Here is a 17,566-nt window from a genome sequence, read left to right on the forward strand (position 1 = left end):
TAGTTCGGCGAAGAGATAGTGAAATACAAGTAATATGGATGATTATAAGTAGTAATTGCAATCTGAAATAAAAATGGCAGCAAGCGAACATGTAGCAGAACTTGTTGGAAACGGTGTTTCAATGCTTAGAAATAAGGCCTAGGGATCATACTTTCACTAGTGGACACTCTCAACAATGATCACATAACTGAATAAATAAATGCTACTCTTAAACACTCTCTTGTTGGATAACAAACACCATTCATTGTGTAGGGCTACAAAGCACACCTCAAGCCGGAGTAAACAAGCTCCACAACTTCATAAAGGAATCACACACGATGCGCACACTGTCACCATCACACCGTGGAGAGTGAATCCGGAGTTCATATTAAAGTAACCTCTAGAGTGCATAATAGACCGTTGCAATTTAGACCGAGTACTAACATAGCATACACACTGTCACCAATAGCTATGAAAGGGGGAATAGATCACATCAATACTATCATAGTAATAGTTAACTTCATAATCTACAAGAGATTACAATCATAACCTACGCCAAGTACTACATGATGCACACACTGTCAACTTTACATCATGGAGGAGGAATAGACTACTTTAATAACATCACTAGAGTAGCACATAGATTAATAGTGATACAAAGCTCATGATCACATAAAGATCACACCATGGGAGAGAGAGATTAACCACATAGCTACCGGTAGAGCCCTCAGCCTCGGGGGAGAACTACTCCCTCCTCATCATGGGAGACAGCAACGGCGATGAAGATGACGATGGAGTCGATGAAGATGGATTCCGGGGGCACTTCCCCGTCCCGGCGGCGTGCCGGAACAGAGACTTCTGTCCCCCGAACTTGGCTTCGCGATGGCGGCGGCTACGTAACTTTTCGTGGCGGAAGACCGATCTTGTTAGGGTTTTCGGAGACGGAGGAATATATAGGCGAAGGGGCGATGTCGGTGGAGTCCCGAGGGGCCCACCCCATATGGCGGCGCGGACAGGGGTGGGGCCGCGCCCCCCTATGGTGTGGCCGCCTCGTGGCCCCTCTTCGTCTCCTCTTCGGTGTTCTGGAAGACTCCGTGGAAAATAAGACCGTGGGCTTTTGTTTCGTCCAATTCCGAGAATATTTCCTGTGTAGGATTTCTGAAACCAAAAACAGCAGAAAACAGGAACTGACGCTTCGGCATCTTGTTAATAGGTTAGTGCCGGAAAATGCATCAAAATGATATAAAGTATGAATAAAACATGTAGGTATTGTCATAAAACTAGCATGAAACATAAGAAATTATAGATACGTTGGAGACGTATCAAGCATCCCCAAGCTTAGTTCCTACTCGCCCTCGAGTAGGTAAACGATAAAAAGAATAATTTCTGAAGTGAAATGCTACCAACATGATCTTGATCAATACTATTGTAAAGCATATGAGATGAATGAAGTGACTCAAAGCAATGGTCTATAGTTTGCTAACAAAAATATAATGACTAAACAACTGAATCATATAGCAAAAACTTTTCATAAATAGTACTTTCAAGACAAGCATCAAAAAGTCTTGCATAAGAGTTAACTCATAAAGCAATAGATTCTTAATAGAAGGTTTTGAAGCAACACAAAGGAAGATATAAGTTTCAGCAGTTGCTTTCAACTTCAACATGTATATCTCATTGATAATTGTCAACACAAAGTAATATGATGAGTGCAAATAAGCAAGTATGTAAGAATCAATGCACACAGTTGACACAAGTGTTTGCTTTTAAGATGGAAAGAAGTAGGTAAACTGACTCAACATAAAGTAAAAGAAAGACCCTTCGCAGAGGGAAGCAGGGATTAAATCATGTGCTAGAGCTTTTCAAGTTTTGAAATCATATAGAGAGCATAAAAGTAAAGTTTTGAGAGGTGTTTGTTGTTGTCAACGAATGGTAGTGGGCACTCTAACCCCCTTGTCAAACAGACTTTCAAAGAGCGGCTCCCATGAAGGACGTTATCTCTACCAGCAAGGTAGATCATCCCTCTTCTCTTTTGTTTACACATGTACTTTAGTTTTATTTATGGATGACACTCCTCCCAACCTTTTTCTTTCACAAGCCATGGCTAACCGAATCCTCGGGTGCCTTCCAACATTTCACATACCATGGAGGAGTGTCTATTTGCAAAATTAAGTTGCTTACTGATGAATCAGGGCAAAACATGTGAAGAGAATTATTAATGAAAGTTAATTAATTGGGGCTGGGAACCCCGTTGCCAGCTCTTTTTGCAAAATTATTGGATAAGCGGATGAAGCCACTAGTCCATTGGTGAAAGTCTGCCCAACAAGATTGAAAGATAAAACACCACATACTTCCTCATGAGCTATAAAACATTGACACAAATAAGGAGTAATAAAGTTTTGAATTGTTTAAAGGTAGCACATGAAGTATTTACTTGGAATGGCAGAAAAATACCACATAGTAGGTAGTTATGGTGGACACAAATAGCATAGGTTTTGGCTCAAGGTTTTTGATGCACGAGAAGCATTCCCTCTCAGTACAAGGCTTTGGCTAGCAAGGTTGTTTGAAGCAAACACAAGTATAAACCGGTACAGCAAAACTTACACAAGAACATATTGCAAGCATTATAAGACTCTACACTGTCTTCCTTGTTGTTCAAACACTTTTACCAGAAAATATCTAGACTTTAGAGAGACCAATCATGCAAACCAAATTTCAACAAGCTCTACGGTAGTTCTCCACTAATAGGTTTAAACTACATGATGCAAGAGCTTAAACATGATCTACTTGAGAGCTCAAAACAATTGCCAAGTATCAAATTATTCAAGACAATATACCAATTACCACATGAAGCATTTTCTGTTCCCAACTAAATAGCAATAAATGAAGCGGCTTTCAACTTTCGCCATGAACATTAAAAGTAAAACTAAGAACACAAGTGTTCATATGAAAAAGCGGAGCGTGTCTCTCTCACACATAAGCATGAATTTATTCAGAGAATGAAAATAACAAAACGAAAATAAAAGCACACAGACGCTCCAAGTAAAGCACATAAGATGTGACGGAATAAAAATATAGTTTCACTAGAAGTGACCTGATAAGTGGTTGATGAAGAAGGGGATGCCTTGGGCATCCCCAAGCTTAGATGCTTGAGTCTTCTTGAAATATGCAGGGATGAACCACGGGGGCATCCCCAAGCTTAGACTTTTCACTCTTCTTGATCATATTATATCATCCTCCTCTCTTGACCCTTGAAAACTTCCTTCACACCAAACTCAAAACAATCTCATTAGAGGGTTAGTGCATAATCAAAAATTCACATGTTCAGAGAGGACACAATCATTCCCAACACTTCTGGACATTACCCAAGGCTACTGAAAGTTAATGGAGCAAAGAAATCCACTCAACACAGTAAAAGAGGCAATGTGAAATAAAAGGCAGAATCTGTCAAAACAGAACAGTCCGTAAAGACGAATTTGTTCGAGGCACTTAACATGCTCAGATGAAGAAGCTCAAATTGAATGAAAGTTGCGTACATATCTGAGGATTACTCACGAATTTGTTCAGAATTTTTAGATTCTCCTACAGAGAGAACAGCTCAAATTCGTGACAGCTAAAAATCTGTTTCTGCGCAGAAATCCAAATCTAGTATCAACTCTCTATCAAATACTTTACTTGGCACAAAAATGAAATAAACATGATAAGGAGAGGTTGCTACAGTAGTAACAACTTCCAAGACACAACAAAACAGTAGCAAAATAAAAATATGGGTTATCTCCCAAGAAGTGCTTTCTTTATAGCCATTAAGATGGGCTCAGTAATTTTAATGATGCTCTCGCAAGAAATAAGAGTTGAAGCAAAAGAGAGCATCAAAAGCAAATAAGAAACGTTTTTAAGTCTAACCCACTTCCTATGAAAAGGAATCTTGTAAATAAACAAGTTATGTAAGCATAATGCAATAAGCATAGGAAAACAAGACAAGCGCAACTTCAAGATTTTCAGCAAAAAGAGAGGTATTTTAGTAACATGAAAATCCCTACAACCATATTGTCCTCTCTCATAAAGATTTTCAGTAGCATCATGAACAAACTCAACAATATAACTATCACATGAAACATTTTTATCATGAGCTACATGCATAAAATTATTACTCTCCACATAAGCATAGTCATTACTATTAATTGTAGTGGGAGCAAATTCAATAAAATAGCTATCATTATTATTCTCATCACCATAATCATCATATATAGGAGGCATATTGTAATCATAATTAATTTTTCTCCTCAATGGTAGGTGGACTGAAAATATGATAGTCATCATTGTAATCATCATATATAGGAGGTAAAGTATCATCAAAGTAAATTTTCTCCTCCATGCTTGGGGGACTAAAAATATCATGCTCATCAAAACCAGCTTCCCCAAGCTTAGAATTTTCCATAGCATTAGCAACAATGGTGTTCAAAGCATTCATACTAATAACATTGCCATTAGCATGCATATAAATTTCCATAGGTTTTTTAATTTTCTCTTCAAACACCTCATGTCCTAATTCAATATAAATTTCATAAAGATCTCTAATTTTTTGTTGTTTTCCATTAAGCCTAACTAGTGAAATAAAAACAAGAAACAAAAAGATATAATTGCAGGATCTAAAGGAAATAGCTTCGAGCACTCACACACCGGCAACAGTGCTAGGAAATAGCTTAGTAGTCGGAGGATGTGAATACCTTTTACCTTACCTCCCCGGCAACGGCGCCAGAAAATAGCTTGATGTCTACGCACGCTTCTATTTCTGTAGACAGTGTTGGGCCTCCAAGAGCAGAGGTTTGTAGAACAGCAGCAAGTTTCCCTTAAGTGAATCACCCAAGGTTTATCGAACTCATGGAGGTAGAGGTCAAAGATATCCCTCTCAAGCAACCCTGCAATTAAGATACAAGAAGTCTCTTGTGTCCCCAACACACCTAATACACTTGTCAGATGTATAGGTGCACTAGTTCGGCGAAGAGATAGTGAAATACAAGTAATATGGATGATTATAAGTAGTAATTGCAATCTGAAATAAAAATGGCAGCAAGCGAACATGTAGCAGAACTTGTTGGAAACGGTGTTTCAATGCTTAGAAATAAGGCCTAGGGATCATACTTTCACTAGTGGACACTCTCAACAATGATCACATAACTGAATAAATAAATGATACTCTTAAACACTCTCTTGTTGGATAACAAACACCATTCATTGTGTAGGCTACAAAGCACACCTCAAGCCGGAGTAAACAAGCTCCACAACTTCATCAAGGAATCACACACGATGCGCACACTGTCACCATCACACCGTGGAGAGTGAATCCGGAGTTCATATTAAAGTAACCTCTAGAGTGCATAATAGACCGTTGCAATTTAGACCGAGTACTAACATAGCATACACACTGTCACCAATAGCTATGAAAGGGGGAATAGATCACATCAATACTATCATAGTAATAGTTAAATTCATAATCTACAAGAGATTACAATCATAACCTACGCCAAGTACTACATGATGCACACACTGTCAACTTTACATCATGGAGGAGGAATAGACTACTTTAATAACATCACTAGAGTAGCACATAGATTAATAGTGATACAAAGCTCATGATCACATAAAGATCACACCATGGGAGAGAGAGATTTGTTGGAGATATGCCCAAGAGGCAATAATAAAATGGTTATTATAATATATCTTTGTGTTTATGATAAATGTTTACACTCCATGCTATAATTGTATCAACCGGAAACATTGATACATGTGTGTTGTGTAAACAACAAGGAGTCCCTAGTAAGGGCCTCTTTGTTTGGGCTGTGGCTGGCTGACTGTGCAGGGAAAGCTGCTGTGCAGCGAAAGCTGCTGTGTAGGAAAAGCTGCTGTTCCGAGTTTCACTGTTTGGCTAACTTGCTGGCTGTTTAGCCGCATGATGAGAAATTGTCTGAAATACCTTGGAATTTCGAGAACATATATAATTTCTAACTTAAGTGTATAATTGATCGAATATAGCTTTTTCCTGATCAAATTGATTAAAGTATACATTTCCTAGAGATTAATTGGATCCACAATAAATAACGGTTGTTATCTCCCATAGCAGATGATTGTTTCTACAATAAATATGGGTGAATTTTTTTTCCACCTCTCACCTACTATCAATTGCAAAGCTCGTTGCCTACTACAGTCTCCATCGGTATAATCAGAAGCGGCCGAAACGCTGCAGACCCCATCCACGAAAACATCATCAAACTAGGAGATTCGTTTGCTTTGCAGGTCAGAGACTAGCCAATGTAAATCAAGATCTCGTCAGGGAGCTAGTCCATGGTGGAAACGGGGCGGCGCACAGATCAGGTGGATTGCCGCTCGGCTAGGCAACGGATCTGTACCAGAGCAGAGCTTGGGAGCGACTCGATCGGGGTGGAGCTGGAACAGCCTGGTGGCGGACGGGTTGCAGGAGCCAGGCGCAGACGGCGGGATTGGGTCACCTACGGCGGGAATCGAGCGCAGAATGGAGATTCGGACGGCGGCGGGTCCGGTAATAGCGGAGTGGCGGTCGTAGGTGCCGGTGGCGCTTCACGGGATAGAGAGAGGATAACTGGATAAATAACGTTTCGGGGCAGGGAGTAGAACGGGCGACCCAGGGTGGCAGTCTACTCGTAAATTATCTCAAACGAAATGCCCCAACGCGAAAACGATTCGGTCGCTAAAGAGAAAGCCGCGGGAAGCACCTCCAGAGGTGCTTTTTCCTATCTGCCTATTCTGCCTGGTGGCTTCGGCGAAGCCCAAAGCGAAGCCGTGCCGTTTGGCTCGCTAGGCTGGCTTATTTTCGTGTAAAGCTAGAAAAAGCCCAAACAAACACCCCTGCCTCTTGTATAACTAGCTTGTTGATTAATAGATGATCATGGTTTCGTGATCATGAACATTGGATGTTATTAATAACAAGGTTGTGTCATTGGATGAATGATATAATGGACACACACCCAATTAAGCGTAGCATAAGATCACGTCATTAAGTTCAATTTGCTATTTGCTTCCGATACATAGTTACCTAGTCCTTCGACCATGAGATCATGTAAATCACTTATACCGGAAGGGTACTTTGATTACACCAAACGCCACTGCGTAAATGGGTGGTTATAAAGGTGGGATTAGGTATTCGGAAAGTATGAGTTGAGGCATATGGATCAAGAGTGGGATATTGTCCATCCCGATGACGGATAGATATACTCTGGGCCCTCTCGGTGGAATGTCGTCTGATTAGCTTGCAAGCATATGAATGGTTCATAAGAGATGACATGCCACGGTACGAGTAAAGAGTACTTGTCGGAGACGAGGTTGAACAAGGTATGTAGATACCGATGATCGAACCTCGGACAAGTAAAATATCGCGTGACAAAAGGAATCGGTATCGTATGTTAATGGTTCAATCGATCACTAAGTTATCGTTGAATGTGTGGGAGCCATTATGGATCTCCAGATCCCGCTATTGGTTATTGGTCGGAGAAGAGTCTCGACCATGTCTACATAGTTCACGAACCGTAGGGTGACACACTTAAGGTTTGATGTCGTTTAAGTAGATATGGAATATGGAATGGAGTTCGAATGTTTGTTCGGAGTCTCGGATGGGATCCAGGACATCACGAGGAGGTCCGGAATGGTCCGGAGAATAAGATTCATATATAGGAAGTCATTTTCTAGGTTTGAAAATGATCCGGTATTTTTCTGGAAGGTTCTAGAAGGTTCTAGAAGAGTCCGGAAGAAATCACCATGGAAGGTGGAGTCCCAGAGGGACTCCACCCACCTTGGCCGGCCAGCCTAAGGGAGGAGGAGGAGTCCCAAGTGGACTCCTCCCATGGTGGCCGGCCAACCCCACCAAAGGAAAGGGGGGAGTCCCACTCCCCCTAGGTTTGGCCATATGGAAGGTTTTGGAGTTGGGGTCTTATTCGAAGATTTTGACCTAACCCTTGGGGATCCACCTATATAATGAGGGAGAGAGAGAGGGGGGCAGCCAAGCCTTGGCCGCACCACCTAGGGCACCCCTGGCCGGCGCCCTAGCCACCCCCTCTCTCCAAACCCTAGCACACCTCCCTCCTCCGCCTCTCTCCCGTAGTGCTTACGGTGAAGCCCTGCCGGAGATATCCACCGCCACCGCCACCACGCCGTCGTGCTGCCGGGATTCCGAGGAGGATCTACTACTTCCGCTGCCCGCTGGAACGGGGAGGAGGACGTCGTCATCAACACCGAACGTGTGACCGAGTACGGAGGTGCTGCCCGTTCGTGGCACCGTCAAGATCTTCTACGCGCTTTTGCAAGCGGCAAGTGATCGACTACACCAACAACGAGATCTAATCTCGTAGGCTTTGGAATCTTCGAGGGTTAGTCTCATGATCTTCTCGTTGCTACCATCTTCTTGATTGGATCTTGGCTTGTTGTTCGTTCTTGCGATAGGAAATTTTTTGTTTTCTATGCTACGAATCCCATCAAGATTAACCACATAGCTACCGGTAGAGCCCTCAGCCTCGGGGGAGAACTACTCCCTCCTCATCATGGGAGACAGCAACGGCGATGAAGATGGCGATGGAGTCGATGAAGATGGATTCCGGGGGCACTTCCCCGTCCCGGCGGCGTGCCGAAACAGAGACTTCTGTCCCCCGAACTTGGCTTCGCGATGGCGGCGGCTACGTAACTTTTCGTGGCGGAAGACCGATCTTGTAGGAATATATAGGCGAAGGGGCGATGTCGGTGGAGTCCCGAGGGGCCCACCCCATATGGCGGCGTGGCCAGGGGTGGGGCCGCGCCCCCCTATGGTGTGGCCGCCTCGTGGCCCCTCTTTGTCTCCTCTTCGGTGTTCTGGAAGACTCCGTGGAAAATAAGACCGTGGGCTTTTGTTTCGTCCAATTCCGAGAATATTTCCTGTGTAGGATTTCTGAAACCAAAAACAGCAGAAAACAGGAACTGGCGCTTCGGCATCTTGTTAATAGGTTAGTGCCGGAAAATGCATCAAAATGATATAAAGTATGAATAAAACATGTAGGTATTGTCATAAAACTAGCATGGAACATAAGAAATTATAGATACGTTGGAGACGTATCAGTCTATGAGTTGTGCTAGTGGGACTTGTAATTAGGCTTAGGTTTTCGAATCAAACATGATAACATGAGCCTAATAATATGTAAAGACACAACGGGTAGCCAAAAAGACTAGACAGAAATTGGTATGCTAGGCAAAAGATCACAATGAGATAGTTTGCCCTACAGGAATGGCGCGCTACGCCGACGGCCCCGAGCCCTCGGCATAGCCTTAAAAGGTCGTCGGCGTAGTCTACGCCGAGGGCCACCGTCGACGTAGCTCCTCGGGGAAGGTCCGCCTCGGCAGAGGCACGTGTGCCCTTGGCTTAGATGCGGCCCTCGGCGTAGCTGTGATACGCCGACGGTGGCCGTCGGCGCAGGCCATGCCGTCCCGTCCGTTAACTTCAAAAAAAATTAATTTTTTTTTCACATTTTTTTAGTCCCACCCGGGTCACCCATCCTCCACCCCTAGCACGTTTAACATCTTGGTTCCTTCCGGTTGAGCTTTCATCTTCTTCACAAATCATTGCTGATAATACTACCATATCAATCATATTAACCCTTAGATCGTGATGTCACAACTCTTTATTATTTTGAATTTTAAATAATTATTTAAATAAACATCAATGGTTAAGTAATAATAATCTCTACGGAGGATGCAATTATTATTTTTATTTTTTTAAAAGAGGAGAAGGCTATGCCGAGGGTGACCGTCGGCATAGCCTTGATGCCGTGACAGCGCCGTAACGGCCTAAATTTGGTGGGCCGCATGCACAGGCCTCCCCGACGGCCCGCGATGTGCCAAGGGCAGCCGTCGGCGTACCGTTTCCTACGTTGAGGGCATCACTACACCGATAGCCCTTTTGGCGGGCTGGCCTGGAGGCTCATACGCTAACGGCCCCAACTTTTGGCCGTCGGCGTATGCGAAGGCCGTCGGCGCAACGCCCCATTCCTGTAGTGTTGCGTGCATAGCAGAGGTGGCTGGACCAGCCATGGTGCGGTGGTCAAAATATTATCCAATGGCATCATCTAGTGGAGAACCTGTAGTCATGCTCTAGGGGGTAGGCAGTTTGCCGAACCTTGGTGTCTTGTTGTGATTGCATGTCCTTGTGTGATCTTGCGCCTCGGATTTTCCCACATCACGGCGGGAAAATTGGCTTGAGCACAATAACCTAACGCTCAAAGGTCTCTGGTGTATACTTTTTTCATTAAGCATAGATTTTATTTTTTGTGTCAGTTTCTTCGAACTAATGTACTTTTCGCTTAAGTTTGTTTGATTTGTTGTTCTTTTTGCACTGTGATCGGTGGTTCCATATGGGATACATCCCATCATCTAGGCCGTCATCCGCCTCTGGCTACAACGAGATGTACCGCAATGGAGGTGGTAGGTTGTTTCCCGTGTGGGTGTATTTTCATGGTGGCTAAGGTGCGATGAGTATTACTCATGTCACTCATGTAGGTGTTAATGGCATGCCAGCAAGTGAATCCGGATCAATGGATCATGGAGTAGATGCTTGTCTCATGAGGTCGAGAACAATTAATTTGGTCATATTTGTTGATCTTGGCGGTATTGGTGCATGTTTGTTTGGTGTTCCGATGGTGGCGTACCATGGGTATTGTATGGCTTCCTCCGAAAGGACACCATGGTGGATTTAGGTAAAGCATTGTTTGCTGCACCTCTCACTAGATCCGTCTAGAGATGACGACTTGGAAATCATTTCGGCTCTGTTTGGATGTTTGTATTGGGAGGCTTGGCATTGCATTCGGTGTAATACCAATGTTCTGGGATATTCACATTGAGATCAAAACCAATATTTCTATTTAGATGTTTAGATATTTGGTACCTAGAATTGATACCTATTTGAATGCCTGATACGTCTCAAACGTATCTATAATTTCTTATGTTCCATGCTAGTTTTATGACAATACTCACATGTTTTATATACACTTTATATCGTTTTTATGCATTTTTCGGAACTAACCTATTAACAAGATGCCGAAGTGCCAGTTCCTATTTTCTGCTGTTTTTGGTTTCAGAAATTCTACACAGGAAATATTCTCGGAATTGGACCCCACGAAGACGGAAGTCAATATTTTGCCGAGACGGACCCGGAGAGCCAGAGAAGGGCCGGAGGGGGGCCAAGGGGGCCCCACACCATACCTGGGCGCGGGCCCCTCCCTGGCCGCGCCACCAGGTGGGGAGGCCACCCCCTGGCTCCTCCGACTCCGCCCATTCGCCTATATATTCTGTCCGTCGCGAAAACCCTACCAGAATCGACGATATTCCACGAAGAGTTCCGTAGCCGCCGCCATCGTGAAGCCAAGTTCGGGGGACAGAAGTCTCTGTTCCGACACGCCGCCGGGACGGGGAAGTGCCCCCGTAATCCATCTCCATCGACTCCATCGCCATCTTCATCGCCGTTGCTGTCTCCCATGATGAGGAGGGAGTAGTTCTCCCCCGAGGCTGAGGGCTCTACCGGTAGCTATGTGGTTCATCTCTCTCTCCCATGGTGTGATCTTTATGTGATCATGAGCTTTGTATCACTATTAATCTATGTGCTACTCTAGTGATGTTATTAAAGTAGTCTATTCCTCCTCCATGATGTAAAGTTGACAGTGTGTGCATCATGTAGTACTTGGCGTAGGTTATGAACTTATGATTGTAATCTCTTGTGGATTATGAAGTTAACTATTACTATGATAGTATTGAAGTGATCTATTCCCCCTTTTATAGCTATTGTTGACAGTGTGTATGCTATGTTAGTACTCGGTCTAAATTGCAACGGTATTGTCTTGGATTATGATTTGATGAGGATATCCCTATGAGTGGTGTTTGTCAAGTACTTGATGAACTTTGAGCGGAGCTTTTGTAGCCACTACATGATTAGTGATTCCAATAGGAGAGTAATTCAGAGTAGCACAAGTGAAGAGAAGTTATTTATTTATGTGATCATTGTTGAGAGTGTCCACTAGTGAAAGTATGATCCCTAAGCCTTATTTCTAAGCATTGAAACACCGTTTCCAACAAGTTCTGCTACATGTTCGCTTGCTGCCATTTTTATTTCAGATTGCAATTACTACTTACAATCATCCATATTACTTGTATTTCACTATCTCTTCGCCGAACTAGTGCACCTATACATCTGACAAGTGTATTAGGTGTGTTGGGGACACAAGAGACTTCTTGTATCTTAATTGCAGGGTTGCTTGAGAGGGATATCTTTGACCTCTACCTCCCTGAGTTCGATAAACCTTGGGTGATTCACTTAAGGGAAACTTGCTGCTGTTCTACAAACCTCTGCTCTTGGAGGCCCAACACTGTCTACAGGAATAGAAGCGTGCGTAGACGTCAAGCTATTTTCTGGCGCCGTTGCCGAGGATCGAACAGGAAAATTACACCACAGAGATTTCTAACTCCCACATCAACTGCACGCCAGCAAAGCTATTTTCTGGCGCCGTTGCCGGGGAGGTAAGGTAAAAAGTATTCACATCCTCCGACTACTAAGCTATTTCCTAGCACTGTTGCCGGTGTGTGAGTGCTCGAAGCTATTTCCTTTAGATCCTGCAATTGCATCTTTTTGTTTCTTGTTTTTATTTCACTAGTTAGGCTTAATGGAAAACAACAAAAAAATTAGAGATCTTTATGAAATTTATATTGAATTAGGACACGAGGTGTTTGAAGAGAAAATAAAAAAAACCTATGGAACTTTATATGCATGCTAATGGCAATGTTATTAGTATGAATGCTTTGAACACCATTGTTGCTAATGCTATGGAAAATTCTAAGCTTGGGGAAGCTGGTTTTGATGAGCATGATATTTTTAGTCCCCCAAGCATGGAGGAGAAAATTTACTTTGATGATACTTTACCTCCTATATATGATGATTACAATGATGACTATCATATTTTCAGTCCACCTACCATTGAGGAGAAAATTAATTATGATTACAATATGCCTCCTATATATGATGATTATGGTGATGAGAATAATAATGATAGCTATTTTATTGAATTTGCTTCCACTACAATTAATAGTAATGACTATGCTTATGTGGAGAGTAATAATTTTATGCATGCAGCTCATGATAAGAATGTTTCATGTGATAGTTATATTGTTGAGTTTGTTCATGATGCTACTGAAAATCTTTATGAGAGAGGACAATATGGTTGTAGGGATTTTCATGTTACTAAAACACCTCTCTTTTTGCTGAAAATCTTGAAGTTGCGCTTGTCTTGTTTTCCTATGCTTATTGCATTATGCTTACATGACTTGTTTATTTACAAGATTCCTTTTCACAGGAAGTGGGTTAGACTTAAAAGTGTTTCTTATTTGCTTTTGATGCTCTCTTTTGCTTCAACTCTTATTTCTTGCGAGAGCATCATTAAAATTACTGAGCCCATCTTAATGGCTATAAAGAAAGCACTTCTTGGGAGATAACCCATGTTTTTATTTTGCTACTGTTTTGTTGTGTCTTGGAAGTTGTTACTACTGTAGCAACCTCTCCTTATCATGTTTATTGCATTGTTGTGCCAAGTAAAGTCTTTGATAGAAGGTTGATACTAGATTTGGATTTCTGCGCAGAAACAGATTTTTAGCTGTCACGAATTTGAGCTGTTCTCTCTGTAGGAGAATCTCAAAATTCTGAAAAAATTCGTGAGTAATCCTCAGATATGTACGCAACTTTCATTCAATTTGAGTTTCTTCATCTGAGCATGTTAAGTGCCTCGAAAAAAGTCGTCTTTACGGACATTTTATTTCACATTGCCTCTTTTACTGTGTTGAGTGGATTTGTTTGCTCCATTAACTTTCAGTAGCTTTGGGTAATGTCCAGAAGTGTTGGGAATGATTGTGTCCTCTCTGAACATGTGAATTTTTGATTATGCACTAACCCTCTAATGAGATTGTTTTGAGTTTGGTGTGAAGGAAGTTTTCAAGGGTCAAGAGAGGAGGATGATATAATATGATCAAGAAGAGTGAAAAGTCTAAGCTTGGGGATGCCCCCGTGGTTCATCCCTGCATATTTCAAGAAGACTCAAGCGTCTAAGCTTGGGGATGCCCAAGGCATCCCCTTCTTCATCAACAACTTATCAGTCCACCTCTAGTGAAACTATATTTTTATTCGGTCACATCTTATGTGCTTTACTTGGAGCGTCTGTGTGCTTTTATTTTCGTTTTGTTATTTTCATTCTCTGAATAAATTCATGCTTATGTGGGAGAGAGACACGCTCCGCTTTTTCATATGAACACTTGTGTTCTTAGTTTTACTTTTAATGTTCATGGCGAAAGTTGAAAGCCGCTTCATTTATTGCTATTTAGTTGGGAACAGAAAATGCTTCATGTGGTAATTGGTATATTGTCTTGAATAATTTGATACTTGGCAATTGTTTTGAGCTCTCAAATAGATCATGTTTAAGCTCTTGCATCATGTAGTTTGAACCTATTAGTGGAGAATTACTGTAGAGCTTGTTGAAATTTGGTTTGCATGATTGGTCTCTCTAAAGTCTAGATATTTTCTGGTATCTGACATTTTATTTTATGGAATGGAAGAAAATCAAAAGGATTATGCTTGCAATATGTTCTTATGTAAGTTTTGCTGTACCGGTTCATACTTGTGTTTGCTTCAAACAACCTTGCTAGCCAAGCCTTGTACTGAGAGGGAATGCTTCTCGTGCATCCAAAACCTTGAGCCAAAACTTATGCCATTTGTGTCCACCATAACTACCTACTATGTGGTATTTTTCTGCCATTCCAAAGTAAATTGTTTGCGTGCTACCTTTAAAAATTTCATTCCTTGTCTTTGCAATACATAGCTAATGGGAAAGTAGCTTAAAAACTATTGTGGTAAAGAATATGTCGCTTATGTATCTTATTTCTTATAAGTTGCTTGTTGAGCGGTAACCATGTTTCTGGGGACGCCATCAACTGTTCTTTTGTTGAATATCATGTGAGTTGCTATGCATGTTCGTCTTGTCTGAAGTAAGGGTGATTTGCCATGAGTTGAATGGTTTGAGTATGCATATTGCTAGAGAAGAACATTGGGCCGCTAACCAAAGCCATGTATCATGGTGGAAGTTTCAGCTTGGACACTAATCCTCAATCTCTTATGAGAATATTATCTGTTGTTGAATGCTTAAGCATTAAAGAGGAGTCCATTATCTGTTTTCTATGTTGTCCCGGTATGGATGTCCTCAAGTTGAGATTTATCAAAAACGAGAAATCAAATGCGATCTATCTCCTTGGACCTTTGTACAGGTGACATAGAGGTACCCCTTTGTGACACTTGGTTGAAACATATGTAATGCAATGATAATCCATGGAAATCCGAGCTAATTAGGACAAGGAGCGGGCACTATTAGTATTCGATGCATGAGGCTTGCAACTTATAGGAGGTTTTATGCATAACACATATGAATTATTACTACCGTTGACAAAATTGTTTCCATGTTTTCAAAATAAAAAGCTCTAGCACATGAGTAATCCCTGCTTCCCTCTGCGAAGGGCCTTTCTTTTACTTTATGTTGAGTCAGTTTACCTACTTCTTTCTATCTTAGAAGCAAACACTTGTGTCAACTGTGTGCATTGATTCTTACATGCTTGCTTATTGCACTCATCATATTACTTTGTGCTGACAATTATCCATGAGATATACATGTTAAAGTTGAAAGCAACTGCTGAAACTTATATCTTCCTTTGTGTTGTTTCAAAACCTTCTATTAAGAATCTATTGCTTTATGAGTTAACTCTTATGCAAGACTTATTGATGCTTGTCTTGAAAGTACTATTCATGAAAAGTCTTTGCTATATGATTCAGTTGTTTAGTCATTATCTTTACCATTGCTTTGAATCACTTCATTCATCTCATATGCTTTACAATGGTATTGATCAAGATTATGTTGGTAGCATGTCACTTCAGAAATTATTCTTTTTATCGTTTACCTACTCGAGGGCGAGTAGGAACTAAGCTTGGGGATGCTTGATACGTCTCAAACGTATCTATAATTTCTTATGTTCCATGCTAGTTTTATGACAATACTCACATGTTTTATATACACTTTATATCGTTTTTATGCATTTTCCGGAACTAACCTATTAACAAGATGCCGAAGTGCCAGTTCCTGTTTTCTGCTGTTTTTGGTTTCAGAAATTCTACACAGGAAATATTCTCGGAATTGGACCCCACGAAGACGGAAGTCAATATTTTGCCGAGACGGACCCGGAGAGCCATAGAAGGGCCGGAGGGGGGCCAAGGGGGCCCCACACCATACCTGGGCGCGGGCCCCTCCCTGGCCGCGCCACCAGGTGGGGAGGCCACCCCCTGGCTCCTCCGACTCCGCCCTTTCGCCTATATATTCTGTCCGTCGCGAAAACCCTACCAGAATCGACGATATTCCACGAAGAGTTCCGTAGCCGCCGCCATCGCGAAGCCATGTTCGGGGGACAGAAGTCTCTGTTCCGGCACGCCGCCAGGACGGGGAAGTGCCCCCGGAATCCATCTCCATCGACTCCATCGCCATCTTCATCGCCGTTGCTGTCTCCCATGATGAGGAGGGAGTAGTTCTCCCCCGAGGCTGAGGGCTCTACCGATAGCTATGTGGTTCATCTCTCTCTCCCATGGTGTGATCTTTATGTGATCATGAGCTTTGTATCACTATTAATCTATGTGCTACTCTAGTGATGTTATTAAAGTAGTCTATTCCTCCTCCATGATGTAAAGTTGACAGTGTGTGCATCATGTAGTACTTGGCGTAGGTTATGATTGTAATCTCTTGTGGATTATGAAGTTAACTATTACTATGATAGTATTGAAGTGATCTATTCCCCCTTTCATAGCTATTGTTGACAGTGTGTATGCTATGTTAGTACTCGGTCTAAATTGCAACGGTATTGTCTTGGATTATGATTTGATGAGGATATCCCTATGAGTGGTGTTTGTCAAGTACTTGATGAACTTTGAGCGGAGCTTTTGTAGCCACTACATGATTAGTGATTCCAATAGGAGAGTAATTCAGAGTAGCACAAGTGAAGAGAAGTTATTTATTTATGTGATCATTGTTGAGAGTGTCCACTAGTGAAAGTATGATCCCTAAGCCTTATTTCTAAGCATTGAAACACCGTTTCCAACAAGTTCTGCTACATGTTCGCTTGCTGCCATTTTTATTTCAGATTGCAATTACTACTTACAATCATCCATATTACTTGTATTTCACTATCTCTTCGCCGAACTAGTGCACCTATACATCTGACAAGTGTATTAGGTGTGTTGGGGACACAAGAGACTGCTTGTATCTTAATTGCAGGGTTGCTTGAGAGGGATATCTTTGACCTCTACCTCCCTGAGTTCGATAAACCTTGGGTGATTCACTTAAGGGAAACTTGCTGCTGTTCTACAAACCTCTGCTCTTTGAGGCCCAACACTGTCTACAGGAATAGAAGCGTGCGTAGACATCAATGACAAAACCTGTTTGGATGGTCAAAGTGATGTATTGCATTCGTATGA

This window comes from Lolium perenne, chromosome 7 (genome assembly GCF_019359855.2).
Source record: "Lolium perenne isolate Kyuss_39 chromosome 7, Kyuss_2.0, whole genome shotgun sequence".
In the NCBI taxonomy this organism is placed as follows: Eukaryota; Viridiplantae; Streptophyta; class Magnoliopsida; order Poales; family Poaceae; genus Lolium; species Lolium perenne.